The sequence below is a fragment of the Cyprinus carpio genome, unplaced genomic scaffold (assembly GCF_018340385.1).
Source record: "Cyprinus carpio isolate SPL01 unplaced genomic scaffold, ASM1834038v1 S000006776, whole genome shotgun sequence".
NCBI classification, from domain to species: Eukaryota; Metazoa; Chordata; class Actinopteri; order Cypriniformes; family Cyprinidae; genus Cyprinus; species Cyprinus carpio.
The window spans coordinates 929,092-948,016 of NW_024879365.1; positions in this window are offsets into that span (position 1 = coordinate 929,092).

The window sequence follows — 18,925 nt, forward strand, 5'->3', positions numbered from 1 at the left end:
AGCGCATGTACCGGGCAGGTTGAACCAAGGAGCAGACATGCTGTCTTGGAGCAACGTCCCCCCGGGGGGAGTAGACGATCCACCCTCAAATGGTTCAGAAAATCTGGGAGATCTTCGGCAGGGCAGAGGTTGACCTCTTCGCCTCAGAAGACAACTCTCATTGCCCAACTTACTTTTCAAAGGACAGGGACGCGTTGGCCCATGATTGGCCGAACCTCCTCCTTTATGCTTTTCCCCCAATCGCTCTAATTCCACAGGTAATCAGATGAGTCAGGGAACACAGACACAATTTTGTGTTAAATGGCCCCTCTCTGGAGGAACCAACACTGGTTTGCAGAGCTGTACTGGCTGCTCTCGGCAGCCCTGTCGCCCATTCCCCTGAAATGAAACCTCCTCTCTCAGGCGAACAGAACGATATGGCATCCCCAGCCTGAGCTGTGGGCTCTGCACCTTTGGCCTCTTGATGGGAGCTTGCAAACCTCCTCGAGAATGTGCTAAACACAATCTCTCAGTCTAGAGCACAGCCTACAAGACGCCTCTATGCCTTTAAATGGTCCACCTGGTGTGCAGCCTGTGGCGCAGACCCAATCTCCTGTGACATATCTCTGTATTGTCCTTCCTGAAAGAGCTGTTGGATTAGGGTTGTTCCCCTTCCATGCTCAAGGTCTATTTAGCAGCCATAGCAGCCTCTAACGCTTCTGTAGCTGGCCAATCAGTGGGCAGGAACAACATAGTTGTTCATTTTCAGAAGGGGTCTAGAAGGCTCAACCCACCTCGCCCCATCACCCTCCCTACATGGTGCTGCCCATTTGAGGCCGCTAGAGTCCATTGACCTTTGTCTACTGACGCTTAAGACTGCTTTGCTACTAGCATTATCATCGGTAAAGTATATGGGAGATCTGCAGGCGCTATCTGTGAGCCCCACCTGCCTTGCCTTAATTCGGACCCAACAACTCCAAAGTCGTCCTGAAACCAAGGCATGGTTTACCTAAGGTACCTAACTCATTCAGAGCAACAGGCTCATCCTCCTTCGGAGCAGGAGCAAGAGTTGAATTTACTCTGCCCCGTCAGGGCGTTGAAAGTCTATGTTGAGCGCTCCGCCCCATTCAGGAAGTCGGATCAGCTATTTATATGCTTCGGTGGCCGCACCAAGGGGTTCTCCTGTCACGAAGCAGAGACTTTTCCAAATGGATAATTGATGCTATTATGCTAGCATACATTTATTTTTGCGTTCAATACTCAATGGGAGTAAGAGCCCCACTCAACCAGAGGCGTTGCCTCTTCCTGGGCCTGGTCTGGCGTTGTGCGGCTGGGCCTCGCCATCCACATTTGCCAAGTTTTATAATCTGTACATCCAGGCCTTACAGGCTGGGGCCCTTTCTGCATAAACAGGGCACTCTGTCATATGACAAAACCAGTGCTTGGCATTTGCCTTCTTCATGTATGCTCTTGGCCCTCACTGAGTTCCAATGTTGTACTAAATTATCTTAGGACAATTATACAAGACCTTTCTGAGTTTGGCCCTACTGCCTCCTGCAGGGCTTCCCTGCAAAATACTTGGTCCCTCTGGGCCCCCCTTGGGTCCTTAAGGCAAGTTCAAGTATTAGTCATTCCTATAGCATAGCACGGCGCGATTGTACTGGTTCCCCAAAGCATCTTAACAGACACAGTATGACTGAAGTATCAATTACTAACGTAACCTCGGTTTCCTGAGATACGGAACGAGTACTGCGTACTTTTCCATGCACCCCGTTCAGTCTAAGTAACCTGAGGATCCTACCGTGAAATCCCTGATTATATAGCCAGATGACCCGACGGGCTTTGTCGCCATGGCTCATGCAGCTCCGCTAACGTAATTTGCTCAAACACAGGCAAGAATTAAAAAGTAATGCAATTTATAAACTTTAGTGACAATGTGAGTACATTTTCTACTTATCTGAATCATTAGACAGTCCTGACATTGTGTGAACGATATTCTGAGGTGATGCACTATCAGTCTAAAGTGAAAATGGTTTGTGGGAACAGCATTTCCATTTTACACCAATCTAAACTGTTAAACAAAACATCTTATAAGTTTTTGAAGGACTTTGTAATATTTGTAATATTGCACCATATAACACTGACATTGTGGGAGCAACAATGAGGAGGTGTACTGGTTATGTGAAGTCAAAGTGGTCTTTGGAAACAGGGAGATTCCTTTATAAACAAATCCAAATTGACAGACAAAGCAGCTTAAATATGAGTTTTTAGATTACTTTGATTTTGAAATTATACATCAGATAGTCCTGACATTGTGTGGGTGAATCTCTGAGCAGGTGTACTATCACTCTGAAGTGAAAATAGTCTGTGGAAACAGGGAGTTTAATTTGTATACCTATCAGTTTTGACAGACAAAATCGTTTTGGGGGGACGTTTATTCTGTAATTACACATCAGATCCAGATATTTGTGGGAGTGACATTCTGGAGTGCTGTATTATTCATCTGAATTGAAACAGGTCTGTGGAAACAGGGAGTTTCCTTTTTAGAGCCATTCAAAAATCACAGGCTGAGAACTGGGGTGTGGGCAGAAATATGAGTTTCCTTTTAGAGCCATTCAAAATCACAGGGCAGATTTTATTGCGTAATGCAAAATCAGATCATCCTGCAACTGGCTGAGGGACACCCTGGTATGGGACAATTAATCTGAATTGAAATTAGTCTGTGGAAACAGGGAGTTTCCTTTTTAGAGCTATTCAAAATCACAGGCAGAACAGATCAAATATGAGATTTTGGAGGGCTTTTATTCTGTAATGCTACATCAGATCGTCCTGAAACTGGCTGAGGGACACCCTGGGGTCCAGGACTATTAATCTGAATTGAAATTAGTCTGTGGAAACAGGGAGTGTCCTTTTTTTTTTTTAGAGCCATTCAAAATCAAAGACAAAACAGGTCATATATGAGCTTTTGGAGGGCTTTTATTTTGTAATGCAACATCAGATCGTCCTTAAACTGGCTGAGTGACACCCTGGGCGTACTGGACACTTAAACTGAATTGAAATTAGTCTGTGGAAACAGGAGTTTCCTTTTTAGAGCTATTCAAAATCACAGGCAGAACAGGTCATATATAAGATTTTTGAGGGCTTTTATTATGTAATTCAACATCAGATCATCCTGAAACTGGCTGAGGGACACCCTGGGGTACTGGCCTACTAATCTGAATTGAAATTAGTCTGTGGAAACAGGGAGTTTCCTTTTTAGAGCTATTCAAAAATCACAGGCAGAACAGGTGAAATATGAGAATTTTAGAGGGCTTTTATTATGTAATGCAACATCAGATCATCCTGAAACTGCCTGAGGGACACCCTGGGGTACTGGACTACTAATCTGAATTGAAAATTAGTCTGTGGAAAACAGGGAGTTTGGTTTTTAGAGCCATTCAAAATCACAGGCAGAACAGGTGAAATATAAGATTTTGGATGGGCTTTTATTATGTAATGCAACATCAGATCATCCTGGAACTGGCTGAGGGGACACCCTGGGGTACTGGACTATGAATCTGAATTGAAATTAGTCTGTGGAAACAGGGAGTTTCCTTTTTGGAGCTATTCAAATTCACAGGCAGAACAGATGATATATGAGATCTTGGAGGGCTTTTATTCTGTAATGCAACATCAGATCATCCTGAAACTGGCTGAGGGACACCCTGGGGTACTGGACTACGAATCTGAATTGAAATTAGTCTGTGGAAACAGGGAGTTTCCTTTTTAGAGCTATTCAAAATCACAGGCAGAACAGGAGAAAATATGAGATTTTGGATGGCTTTTATTCTGTAATGCAACATCAGATCGTCTTGAAACTGGCTGAGGGACACCCTGGGGTACTGGACTATGAATCTGAATTGAAATTAGTCTGTGGAAACAGGGAGTTTCCTTTTTAGAGCCATTCAAAATCACAGGCAGAACAGGTGAATATAAGATTTTTGAGGGCGTTTATTATGTAATGCAACATCAGATCATCCTGAAACTGGCTGAGGGCACCCTGGGGTACTGGACTACTAATCTGAATTGACATTAATCTGTGGAAACAGGGAGTTTCCTTTTTAGAGCTATTCAAAATCACAGGCAGAACAGGTGAAATTGAGATTTTGGAGGGCTTTTATTATGTAATGCAACATCAAATCATCCTAGAACTGGCTGAGGGACACCATGGGGTACTGGACTATGAATCTGAATTGAAATTAGTCTGTGGAAACAGGGAGTTTTTCCTTTTTAGAGCCATTCAAAATCACAGGCAGAACAGGTGAAATTGAGATTTTGGAGGGCTTTTATTATGTAATGCAACATCAGATCATTCTGGAACTGGCTGAGGGACACCCTGGGGTACTGGACTACTAATTTGAATTGAAATTAGTCTGTGGAAACAAGGGAGTTTTCCTTTTTAGAGCCATTCAAAATCACAGGCAGAACAGGTGAAATATAAGATTTTTGAGGGCTTTTATTATGTAATGCAACATCGGATCGTCTATCCACTGGCTGAGGGACACCCTGGGGTACTGGACTATTAATCTGAATTGAAATTAGTCTGTGGAAACAGGGAAGTTTCCTTTATATAGCCATTCAAAATCACAGGCAGAACAGGTGAAATTGAGATTTTGGAGGGCTTTTATTATGTAATGCAACATCAGATCATCCTGAAACTGTCTGATGGACACCCTGGGGTACTGGACTACTAATCTGAATTGAAATTAGTCTGTGGAAACAGGGAGTTTCCTTTTTAGAGCTATTCAAAATCACAGGCAGAACAGGTGAAATTGAGATTTTGGAGGGCTTTTATTATGTAATGCAACATCAGATCATCAGATCTGAGGGACACCCTGGGGACAACTAATCTGAATTGAAATTAGTCTGTGGAAACAGGGAGTTTCCTTTTTAGAGCCATTCAAAATCACAGGCAGAACAGGTGAAATATATGATTTTTGAGGGCTTTTATTATGTAATGTAACATCAGATCGTCTTGAAAATGGCTGAGGGACACCCTGGGGTACTGGACTATAAATCTGAATTGAAATTAGTCTGTGGAAACAGGAAGTTTCCTTTATAGATCCATTCAAAATCACAGGCAGAACAGATCATATATGAGATTTTGGAGGGGTTTTTTTTATGTAATGCAACATCAGATCATCCTGAAACTGGCTGAGGGACACCCTGGGGTACTCGACTACTAATCTGAATTGAAATTAGTCTGTGGAAACAGGAGTTTCCTTTTTAGAGCTATTCAAAATCACAGGCAGAAACAGGTGGAAATTGAGAGAGGGCTTTTATTATGTAATGCAACATCAGATCATCCTGGAACTGACTGAGGGACACCCTTTACTGGACTATTAATCTGTGAAATTAGTCTGTGGAAACAGGGAGTTTTGTTTTCAGAGCTATTAAAAATCACAGGCAGATCAGGTAGAATATGAGATTTTGAGGGCTTTTATTATGTATTGCAACATCTAGATCATCCTGAACTGGCTGTGGGACACCCTGGGGTACTGGATTACTAATCTGACTTGAAATTAGTCTGTGGAAACAGGGAGTTTTGTTTTCAGAGCTATTCAAAATCACAGGCAGATCAGGTAGAATATGAGATTTTGGAGGGCTTTTATTATGTAATGCAACATCAGATCATTCTGGAACTGGCTGAGGGACACCCTGGGGTACTGGACTACTAATGTGAATTGAAATTAGTCTGTGGAAACAGGGAGTTTCCTTTTTCAGAGCTATTCAAAATCACAGGCAGAACAGTGAAATTGAGATTTTGGAGGGCTTTTTATTATGTAATGCAACATCAGATCATCCTGAAACTGGCTGATGGACACCCTGGGGTACTGGACTACTAATCTGAATTGAAATTAGTCTGTGGAAAACAGGGAGTTTTCCTTTTATAGAGCTATTCAAAATCACAGGCAGAACAGGTTAAATTGAGATTTTGGAGGGCTTTTATTATGTAATGCAACATCAGATCATCCTGAAACTGTCTGAGGGACACCCTGGGGTACTGAACTATTAATCTAAATTGAAATTAGTCTGTGCAAACAGGGAGTTTCCTTTTTAGAGCCATTCAAAATCACAGGCAGAACAGGTGAAATATAAGATTTTTGCGGGCTTTTATTATGTAATGTAACATCAGATCGTCTTGAAAATGGCTGAGGGACACCCTGGGGAACTGGACTATTAATCTGAATTGAAATTAGTCTGTGGAAACAGGAAGTTTCCTTTATAGAGCCATTCAAAATCACAGGCAGAACAGATCATATATGAGATCTTGGAGGGCTTTTATTATGTAATGCAACATCAGATCATCCTAAAACTGGCTGAGGGACACCCTGGGGTACTGGACTATTAATCTGAATTGAAATTAGTCTGTGGAAACAGGGAGTTTCCTTTTTAGAGCTATTCAAAATCACAGGCAGAACAGGTCAAATATAAGATTTTGGAGGGCTTTTATTATGTAATGCCACATCAGATCAGCCTGAAACTGTCTGAGGGACACCCTGGGGTACTGGACTACTAATCTGAATTGAAATTAGTCTGTGGAAACAGGGAGTTTTTGTTTTCAGAGCTATTCAAAATCACAGGCAGATCAGGTAGAATATAAGATTTTGGAGGGCTTTTATTATGTAATGCAACATCAGATCATTCCTGGAACTGGCTGAGGGACACCCTGGGCACTTGACTACTAATCTGAATTGAAATTAGTCTGTGGAAACAGGGAGTTTCCTTTTTAGAGCTATTCAAAATCACAGGAAGAACAGGTGAAATATAAGATTTTGGAGGGCTTTTATTATGGTAATGCAACATCAGATCATTCTGAATCTGGCTGAGGGACACCCTGGGGGTACTGCATTAATGTAAATTAATCTGTTTTTTAATTAATTTATTGGCGGCTTTTTTATTTATCATCTCATATCAGGCCTTTTTAATGACTTAATGAATGAATGAATTGATTAATGTATTTATTAATTTTAATATAAGACCTTTTTTAAAATGATTTTAGTAATTGATGTCATTCATTTCAGACCTTTTTTTAATTCATTCCTTCATTCATTCAATATGTGCAGAGAAACTGGCTCAATAAATGAAAGCCAAAGATGACTTTTCGTCTGATCTGGGGTATTACGCACTATTACCGTAAAGAGTAGTATATGCGCCCACCACAAAATAACGTGGGCGGCTAGAATGACCGTGTTTTTTTCAAAGTGGAGGCTGGCCTGCCGCAGTATCAGGTACCACAGAGCCCCGCGAGAGAGCTTTTCCTGTGACACCGGTGAGATGACCGCCGGTGATGACATTAGAGACTCCGCCGTAAGACATATCTAGCATTTATTGTGTATATATGGGCAAAAACAGCTGGGAACAGTGATCTCTGATGTGAGCACAGTGCAATGTCGAGGGGAAAAGCCTAGTAAATGGCCCAACCCTGAAGAAGTTAAAATAAACATGTAATAATTCAAATTATTTTATTATAATAGTAATATTCATATTATAAAAGTGTAGTCTCATTTGTTTTTATGAGAACATGCATATTCCAGTTCATAACATGACAAACTTTAAATGTGCATTTAAAAATGTAGTGAAAGGCTCAAAAGAACCAAAAGCTCCTTTAAAAACCCTACTTTTTATGAAAGAGCTTGCTGTGGAGCCCATGAACACATCATGAACATTGGTGGGAGCAGCTGTTCTTCACAAGTTTTTGCAGAGCATCAGTGGTGTATTTCATGAGTTTGAGGTAGTGGATGTTCACTGCATACAGACCCATTAGGAGTCCAAATGCGTCAGTTTCTTTCACAACATCCTTAATTTCACTGGATGGCTGGAAAAACACAAAATATTACAATACTTATTAAAATTATAACAACTGAACACACATATGTACATACACTATTAAAGTTGTATGTTTTGTTAAAAGGACAGCTACTAATAAATGAAAATTGCCATTCACCCTCAAGTGGAAGATATTTAGAAAATATTACAAAACCAAACATGAAAGTCAAAAGTAAATGGTTCTCCTCAACTGTTTCAGTTACAAACATTCAAAATAACTCCTGTATTCAACTGTTAAAAGCCTGTACAAATTTCTTTGTTCTGCTGAACACGAAGACTTTAAAATCCCAATGGGAAAGAAAATACACCCCCGGTACCAACTAGGCTAAAAAAGGGGAAAAAAATGTGCATGTTATTTTCTTTACCTGTATTCTACATTATTTCTGAATGTCATAAATTGTGACAAACCAATGCAAAATATTCATATGATCCTTAATCCAATTTAGCCTGCTTGCAATTCAGTCTAATCTGTCCCACAGTTTTAATAATGATCTGAAAACATCTTGGTGTAAAGAGTAGGGACTGGTCACGATTTTCAAATATTCAGTTAGCTGATTTAATAATAGATTATTGAATAGGCTGGGTTTATTTTTTTTTTTTGATTATTTTTGATTTTTTTATGTGTTGGTGTAAAGTTTGTGTTTGGGTAAGGTGGCGCCGCCAATAACGCACCTAAAAGCTGTCAGAGACATCAGAAGAACAACAACATTGTCTCACACGCATATTGTAGATTTGCTAAAATTTGTTAAAATTAATGTTCACATAAGTCACGTCATTCAGGCTGTTCACACTATGTTTTAATGTGTTTAGACCTATAAAGTCATTATGACTGATATTCATGGATGAATTAATTACACTTTGTTTTTATGTTTTTAGACTGAAATGGGAAAATCCTAGCCTTATGAGCAGTTTATGCTAATCGACGGACCGTTATCTTATTAAGGACTGTCATTCAGTTATAGTATTTAAATATGTTTCAGCACGTTACAATCATATGGCGTGAGCTTAGATGGCCTATTCCCTTACGAATTAAACCGTTTGTTAACATACAGACTGAAAGCGTTAATGATCTCTTACCCTTTTATGGGTGTATAGCCCATGAGTGCGTGCATGCGGGGGAGGGGTGCGATTTTCGAATTCCCTTCGAATAATACCCAGTGATTTTCAAATAATATTTTTGCTTGAAATGCCCATCCCTAGTAAAGAGGTATTCCTTTTAAATAATAGTCTGTTGCACTGCATGTTCAGAGTAAAGCATGACTCTTAAAGGGTTAGTTAACCCAAAAATGCATGTTTTTCTCTCCCTCATGGCATTGTAGGTGTGAATGACTTCCTTCTTTCAGATGAATCAAATCGGATTATATTAAAAATTATCCCTGCTCTTCCAAGCTTCATAATGGCAGTAGGCAGGTGTTTTTTTTTTCAACAGTCCATAAGCAGGGTGTTTTTTTTTGTGTTTTTATTATAGAAAGTGCCTCACACGGCTCCAGGGGGTGAACGAAAGTGAAAAAAAGATGAAAGTCGTGACATTTGTCAAGTATGGTAACCCATACTCTGAATTGGTGCTCTGGATTTAACCCGTCCAAGTGCACACACACAGCAGTGAGAAGTGAAGTGATAACACCCGCAGTGGGCAGCTATATATCCAGCGCCTGGGGAGCAACTGGGGGTTCAGTGCCTTGCTCAAGGGCACTTCAGCCATGGGTATTGAGGGTGGAAGAGAGCGCTGTTCATTCACTCCCCAAACCCCAGGAGGCCTTTATTCACCCCCCAGAGCCATGTGAGGCACATTTTATGGATGGATGGGTGCACTTTATTTGACTAATTTTGAAAAAACTCAGAGCAGTGTGATGTGAGGCACATTTTATGGATGGAAACAGCTTCATAGGTGTGATTGGCAAAGGACAAAAAAGCTATACACCGTATAGCGAAACTATACGGTGGACTTACCCACCCCCACCCCCCCACACCGTGACATAATTTATATACATTTAATGAAAAATTTGCAAACAGTGCACACTGAATTAAACTACTTCTGTTTCTTGGCAGCAGTGGTTGTCACAGTACCAAAATTTCAGTATTCGGTACCGATACCAGTAAAAATCCACGGTACCAAAGCAAAACACAATAACATAATTAAAAAAGTTTGAAAACATTTTAGAGTTATTCAGCGAAGAATAACATCTAAGTTAGCTAAAAAATAAATAAAAAAAGACCCAGAACTGCTTTTCTGACTGATATGACATAATGTTAACTATTTGTTCATTCTCTAAAACGCATATCTTAGATTCATAATTCATTTAAAAGCCTCTTGTGTGTAAAAATAGTAAATAGCATCATGTCCTCTTGTTTTTTTTTTATCCTTATAAAAGTTATAGGAGCATTAAATAGTTAATAAAGAAACTTCATTCTAATGCTCAGTATATTTATAGTAGTTATAATTCATTATACGATTAACTACTCTAATAACAGCATTCATTTCAATCCGACATTCAAATGAAAATATTTAATAATATTCATAACAGAAGCAGTGTTTTTCCACAGTCTCCACTCTATTTTTGGCGGCATATATATGCAAATCCATTTTCTATCAGCAGGAGGCGCTTGTAGAGCGCGAGAGAGGTTTCCTCAGTAACGGCTGTAATCAGATAAGAGCTCCTTTCCTTAATTTTCCTCCTTTTGATGTAGTCATGTCTCACTGCTTTTATGAAGAGAGCGCATCTGCGCACCTTTCAGATAGCGCATCAAGAACCGGGTTGACTGGGCGCTCGGTACCACCGGTACTTTTTACAACACTACTTGGCAGCAAGCTTTTTCAATGCTTTAAGCCGCAGCTTTTGATAAGTCAGAATACAAGGTTATGCAAATGCAAGGTTACGAATGCTCGCCGCAATTCCACGCGCTTTTCCAAAAAAATTTACTTGACATGAACGCGTTCTCTACGTGCTACTTAAGAGTCGATGTCCATTCGCGAAATTACAGCTGAAATATAACCTATGGAATCGTAAGATACGTTGTTATCGGGAAACTCGACCCAGATCAGTTTTAAGCATTCATTAAAGTGAATCGGTTCAAAGGAGTCATTAGTTCGCAAATCAAACGTGTCATTAGTGGACAGATATGCTCATATGCTCCGCACATATAACGTTACTCCCAAATATATTTTTAGGTTGCACAGATTAAATTTCAGGAGCATATGCAACAAAAATGTTGGCAATTTCGAGCCTTGTAGAAGCTGCTAAGCTTCTAGCTAGAAGTAAGCAATAACCCACATGGCGTTACTTTGCTAAGTTAGCCCAGAATCGTTTAACATTAATGTTATGGAATCATGACAAAAATGATCAATAGATTGGTTAAATTTTTACTAGACCTGCATATAAAAATGAAAGACAATATATTGGATTTGATCACCTGAATCATCCGTGTTCACTGTCTTCGTCAGTCAACTGAAGCGGTTCACGTGAGTAGATGCTTGGGTGTGTGCGCATTCATAACGGTGCGCGTACACTTTGAACTTCAGTCGTGACACATGATTGGACTACTTGCGGAGTGACGGCATGAATCAGAGGCACAAAAAACGTTGACATTATGGTCATTATGTTTACCAATACCCATCCCATCGCAACCCCCCCCCCCTTTTTTTTTTTTTTTTTTTTTTTTTTTTTGCAAGATTTACGAGAGCATCATTTTCAGGTCGGAAAAGCCGGATTTCCGGATTTTTCCGGAAGAATCACACCCCTGCCATTAAACAGCTTGAAAGAGCCAGGACAATTTTTAGTTTAACTCAGATTGGATTTGTCTGAAAGAAGAAAGTCATATTCACCTAAGATGCCTTGAGAATGAGTAAAACATGAGGTAATTTTCCTTTTTGGTGAACTAACCCTTTAAGCAAAGTTGCTAATGGCCAAAATGCCAGCAATGAACATTTTTAGGATTGACAACAGCATTCAGCAAAATAATAAAGAATGGCAATGTCTATAAACAGGGTTTCTGCTGGTTTTGTGAAGATAAATTCAAGACTTTATAACAACCTTTTAAATACCAATTATAAAAAAAAAAAAAATCAAGGAATAAACTGAAGGGAAAATAATACATCAATTTATGTTCTCTAAATTTTTAAGCTGTTTTCCAGTGCAAATATCTAAAATTTTCTTAAAGGGTTCACCTCAAGATGGTTAGAAAGAAAGAAAGAAAGAAAGAAAGAAAGAAAGAAAGAAAGAAAGAAAGGGAGAAAATTGTCATCACTTACACAAATCCCAGATAGTCTAACGCAGCACACAACCCTACAACGTGTTACAACCCCAGATCACAACGATTTATTCTTCTATTACCAGGACCACATCACTGCAGACTGATGGTGCTCACTTTGGTCTACAACGCCCGTGATCCCAACAGGCATGTCTTTGATGAATTTCTGCTCCGAGTCTGTGTGCTTTAATAAAAACAAAAGGAAGCATTAAATTGTGCCTTACAATCGTAAAGCTTATAGACTCCAATAAATGTGCATTTATAAATAAATAAATTTACTTACAACTTTGTCCAAACTCTACAATGTGAATGTCATTTCCATTATGTCTGCAAAGCATTTTGAGGGATACAACTGCAAAAGGACTCGCTGCGGTCCATCCACAAGATTATTGAATTCTGCGCTGATCTTCAGTCATTCCAAAATATCATAAACATGAAAAATACAGAAACATGTCAAAACACTGTAAATAATAACATAAATATATAAATAAATCTGTATTGACAAGTTTGTTTTAATTACCTAAGACAAACTTTACCATCCAGACCATGCTTTTAAATTACACAACACAGAATTATAACAAAATGAAAGGAAATTTAACACATTTGTGTCTATCCTTATTGTATGGCTATTTATACAAGATACAACTATGCTATTATTACTGTTATTCTAAAATATATAGTTTTGAACGTATGCAATTTACTTATAACTTATGACCGTATATTCACCATAGACTGTATAAAAACAGATATTCACGCAGCATTACACTGGGTTCTGGTGAGGCACTTGAATGACTAACGTTACTTCAGAAAACTGAAAGAAGAGTTTTGTAACGTTACCTTCAGAACTTCACCTGAACCATAGACTGTAAAAAATCATCTGAACCAAGATTATGTCAGCGATATCAAATATAACGTTGAGTTTACGCGCTCCAGAAGAACTCTGAGGGACATGTTCATTCGTTTCTCTTATAACATGCAGAAAAGAGACAGTTCGAGTAACGTTAGTAATCGTGTTTTTCACCTAATTTTGCATGTATGTATATGCTGACAGATGTCTTAATGGATTATAAAAAGCTGTCAGGGTTAAATAAGGAATTTTTTTTTTTTAATTCCCGCCGTTATAAATCCTCACAGTGATCCGTTTGAGCTCTCGCGCTCTGTTTAACGGTCTCTAACGCAGCTCTGGCCTCAAATAATACATACCTGTATTTGCGTATGAGGAGATGTCGTCACGACACAGCGCCCCGCCCCCAGAGACCGCGTCTCCTCCCCTTTCCGCCATCTTGGGAGGATACCTGCCAGCAAAGTTCATTGTTTACATTGGTAGTAGAGGAGGTTGTCTTCCCAATGTGATCACACCTCAACTCTGGCAAGATAAATGGGATAAGGGGGAAAAAGGTTGCCAATAAAATTCACTGAAGAAGAAGAAGAAGATGCCAATGAGGTTGTCTGAATATTAGGGAGTGGATGGAAAACACTGCTGTGTAAAAAACTGCTCCAGTGTCTCACACGATTGTCGTGGAAACCGTAGGAACCATTTGTTACAGTTTTTTCGTTTCCCTACATGGAAAAAGCATGAGGGAGAGCATGTCTCCGATGTGACAAAGAGACGTCGGATTTCTTGGGTGGCAGCAATTAGAAGAAAGGACATTACTTTCGACCGCATCTCCGAGTCGATGAGAGTGTGTTCTCTGCATTTTCATTCGGGTAAGTTCTCTAAAAATTCTTTAAATGTGTTTATGTTGCCAGCTCTTAAAGTCACGAAGTGCACCTGAAAATTGTTGCCTAGCCTGCTAGCTAACTACAGTGCTAAGCATAAGTGAATACATCCATGCTAAATTTGACTAAAAAGAGGAATAAAAATCATATTTTGTAAATTGATCTTATTGCTTTAATTAAAAAAATTTGGAAAAATCACCCTACCTAGAGATTGGCATGGGGTAGTTTCCAAAAGATCATCTCTCAATGCAAATCAAACCAGCTATTAGGCTAATTGAAATAAACCATGCCAATATCTAGGTATGGTAGTAAGGGTATGTGATGATGTTGGGCTATTTTAATTCCAAAAGCCAAGGGAACTTTATCAGGATGCATAGTATCCTGGATCCATAAAATAACTGGCCTTTAAAAATCTGCCTGTCTCAATGGGAATTTAACATGGGTTGTCCAGACTTATGCACCCTGTGTTTTAAGGAATAACTTTTATTTATTTACGATACATTATTCATTCACAAAGAAAATTGGGTGTCCTTAAAGGTTGGATTTTTTAAATTAAGGCAATTAGATCAATTTCCAAAAGATGATTTTTTTTATTCCTCTTTTTAGGTCAACTTTAGCATGGGTCTATTCACTTATGCTTAGCACTGTATCTACCAAACTGTTGTTTTCTTTGAAAAATACTTGATGGCCAACCATCAGTGTTGTTGTTTTTAACAAACTAGTTGAGATTCTGTTCATGACATTATGCTTGCTTGTCGGTGAAATGAGCTCGCAGTAATGTATTTGCCCCACACAGTGGTTCTCTACACTAACTTTCCCCACTTTAGAGGACATCACAAAGATGCATTGTTCCCTCATGTCCTTAGCCTTTTTTTCTGCAAGATGTTTTAATGTAATGAGTTTTCCAGCTTAAAGAATTGATTCATTTTATGATTTTTTCTTAATCAAATTATTCTGTTCTAGGTAAACCATCATATGAGATGTTGGAGAACCACCCTGACTGGAAACCATCTTTGCGGTTAGGCCACAGTGAAGTTAAGCAAACAGATGAAGTGAGATTTCTGTGACAAGTAAATCGCAGGACCCAGCACCAGGAGCAGCCGCCATCCCCCGGCACAGCACCAGGAGCAGCCGCCATCCCCGGCACAGCACCAGGAGCAGCCGCCATCCCCGGCACAGCACCAGGAGCAGCCGCCATCGCCCCGGCACAGGAATGTGCACTCTGCTCATCTAGACGGGATGTTATCAACAGTCTTTTGAGGAAAACAGAAAGCTGAAGGAGGAGCTTTTGAAGAGTACTAGATGAATGAGAACTTTCTGAGTGGTGATGATACCAGAGTGAAGTACTACATGGGACTTCCGACCTCTCAGTCTCACGCCTTATCTGCCTAAAGGTAGTTTGAAGAAGCTCTCACCCTTTCAGCTTGTCCTGATGACTCTTATGCGCCTTAGACTAGACCTGCCAATACAGCACCTCGGCCGTCTGTTTCGGGTGCACAGGACAACAGGCCAGTGATGCCTTTCACCATACTCTTAGTGTGATGTACTCATGGCTGTCTCCATTGGTGTACTGGCCAACAGCAGAGAAAGTTTATTGACCAGTATGCCACACCATTTTTGTGGAATCATTTGGAAAACATGTGGCTGCAATTGTGGACTGTTTTGAGGTTTTTATTGAAAAACCCTCAAATGTACTTGCAAGGGCACAGACTTTTTCTCAGTATTAACATGCATACACCATGAAATATCTAATTGTGTTTACACCCCAGGGTGTAATTTCTTTCATATCCGAAGGGTGGGGTGGGTGCGCTAGTGACAAACACATAACAGAGCAAAGTGGTTTCCTCCAACAAACTGTTGCCAGGTGACATTGTGCTGGCAGATAGTCTTGTCTGTTTTTATCATTTATACTCACTAAACCCTGAAAGTCAACTACAAACATCACAATTACTTATTCCAATTTCATGTGCCTCATTATTTGTTTTCCATCCAAAACTATTTATATTTACATATTCATGTTCCCAACAGTTTTCTAATACTTTTTGAACTGGATGTATTTCTGAATGCTTTTGCGTTTTTATTTGTGAAGCTCCAGTGGCATCTCATTCATTTCAACCTGTAAAGCTGGTACAGGAGAAGTTTTAAATGCTCCACAGCATAATCGCAATGTCTGGTTTTGTATTTTATTCACCTTATTTAACAGAGATGCTGAGGCTGTTCCATAAATCATACTCCCTTAGTCTAATGTAGACCTTATAAGTGCATAGTATATTCTTTTTAGAGACTTTCTATCAGCTCCCCAATCTATTCCCGCTAAACACCTCGGTACATTTATTCCTCTTTTACATTTATCTACTATCTGTTGAATGTGTTTTGCAAATGTTATCTATGTTCATTTTGTTTTAGAAACTTTATCTAGGTATTTGATCATACAATTTTAACTTAACAACTAATGTTTTCTTCTTTTTTGAAAAACATATTATTTTAGTCTTTTCCACTGATATTCGAAATCCCCAATTACTTGCCCACATTTCAACTTCTTTAAAAGCATACTGCATGCTTTCTTCTACATACAACAAATTTCTACCTCTTTTCCATAAAGCCCCGTCGTCTGCATATAAAGACTTTTCAATCCCTGGTCCAATTGTATAATGGAAAAATATCATTTATCATTATGTTAAACAATATAGGGCTGCACACACTTCCTTGTGGGGTACCATTTTCAATTGCATATTTCTTTGAATACGAAGACCTCATCCTTACTTGAATGGTTCTATCAATTAAAAAATCCTTTATCCAATTATACATTCTACCATTAATATTCATTTTATTCAATTTAATTAAAAGTCCTTCCTTCCACATCATATCATCTGCTTTCTCTATGCCTAAAAACACACCAACTAATACTTCTTTATTAACCTGCGATTTTCTTATATCTGATTCTAGACTTAAAAGTGCATGTGTTTTGTTTCTACCTTTTCTAAAACCACTCTGATGAGGACCTTAAAGATTTTTTGATTCCAGAACATAATTCAGTCTTGCCACTACCATACGTTCCGTTAGTTTACAGAGGTTAGAAGTTAATGCAATCGGTCTTTAACTTGTAACTTGTGACTGGTCTTTTCCTGGCTTTATGTGTTTATGTAAATGGCCATGTTTCCAAGAGGAAGGGAGTTTTCCTAATTTCCACACTCTGTTAAAAAGATATAATAAAATATTCTTTGCCTTATCTGATAGATACCTAATCATTTCATTACATATTTCATCTTTACCAGGAGAAGTATTTCTAACTCCTACAAGTGCCTGATTTAATTCATATTATTTTATCTATTTCATGTTTATCATTTTTATTTTTTATAAGTGCTTCAAGTGCCTGATTTAATACAAAGTATCTTTGTCCTTGCTCCCAAAGTCAATACGCTCCGTACTATTCTGATTAATATCAAGGCTAAAGTGAGGAGGTCTCCAGGCTTTATATTCGGTCACGGGCCTAACCTGGAGTTTACAGCACATATGAGAAAGCCCCTAAACCATCAAATATCTCCCCAACCTCACAATATCCTGCAGCATAGAAGGGAACGCACCTACCCCAGAACCAACAATGACCTGAAGTCAAATTACCAGCAGTAACAAGCAGACGAATATTCACAAAGTAAATTGACTGGTTCAGAATCAACAATTTAATTTCAGGAAATCACAAATTAAAAGAAAGTTATCTGAACCTGAAATCTGGAAAATTAGTCAGAGAAAAGAAACGTTGAATAAATCAATAGAAACTGGGAAAATAATGACAAGTATATCAAAGATACAACCTTTGACCCCTTTTCAGTAAACAGCGTAGACACAATTAGGGCTAATTTAACTTTTCACAGTTTGAAAAAAACTCCCTTAAAAAGAGCATTTCAACATTTCAGAAAAACATTCAAACAACACAAAAAAACAAAACAAAAAAATCTCTTTAACACAATTATATGGTGAATTTCACCCTATTCAAATCAACATTCCTGCCTTTCCAAAAGTAAAACAACATCCAAACCTCCCAGGCTGCTGAATCAGGCTGTGCAGGCTGTATTTCCAATTCTCTTAAGTCCAACGCAGTTCAATTGTAGAACAGTTCAAATGCGTAACAAGTGTCTCAATGCAATCGCTCTCGAACGTCCAAACTTCTCTGCTTTTACCCGATAATCCTTGGGTTTCAGAAGGAAGAAGGAAACATCTTACTTGAGTTGAAACCAGCAATGCCATTCGATGGCAGGGTAAACGTACGAGTTTTCCCCCCGAAATGCACTGATGAAGCGGGTTTTCCCGGCAAACAATCCAGCCTGATGACGCAGCACACTCACGAACTCCAAACAGCCTCTTTTCGTTTCCCCGCGACTCGTTCCGAATCCCGGGAAAAGTCATGCAAGTTGTTGTCGCTCCAGTCTTCACATTTGCTCGACAGCACCATCCAGTTGCTCGTTAATCTCCCTGTTACGGTGAACAGCTGTTCAGTTCCTGACCAACTCTCCTCCGTTTTCGCTTCTTCTCTCCTTTTTTTTCTCCTCTGCACCCACCAAAATGCTGGGACCCACCCCTTTTCTATGGTTACACTCCTCTGCAGTGACTGATTTGATTGGTACTAGCTAATTTTTTATTCTATTGAGCTTTCATTCACATCTCTTTGCTCTAAAATATTTGGATTTTACTTCATTTTATTTTCTCTATATAATCTCATTTCTTCTGATATATTTCTATTACTATGAACTTTAACGAAATTTTCAGCCAATACTTCTACTTTACCAGACTTGTTTTCCTTCACTAATTAAAACTGGAATTTCTCTATTAGGATGAATACTATGAACTTTAATTAATTTTTATGATATATATACTTATAGTATTAGATATAATACACTTGATTGTATTAGTTATGATGAAAATGTGTATTTTGATGTGTTATTTGACTTAAACGATGTACATTGTGACGCTAACTAATTAGCATCATATGCTTAGTGTGCCAGAGAGGGAGAAGCTGTCGTCTGATTATTTCTCCTTATTACAGGTGTGTAAGTTTGGACGTTGTGTAGTTAGCTTCATATGCTTAGTAGTTGACTGTGAATGTGTACTGTAT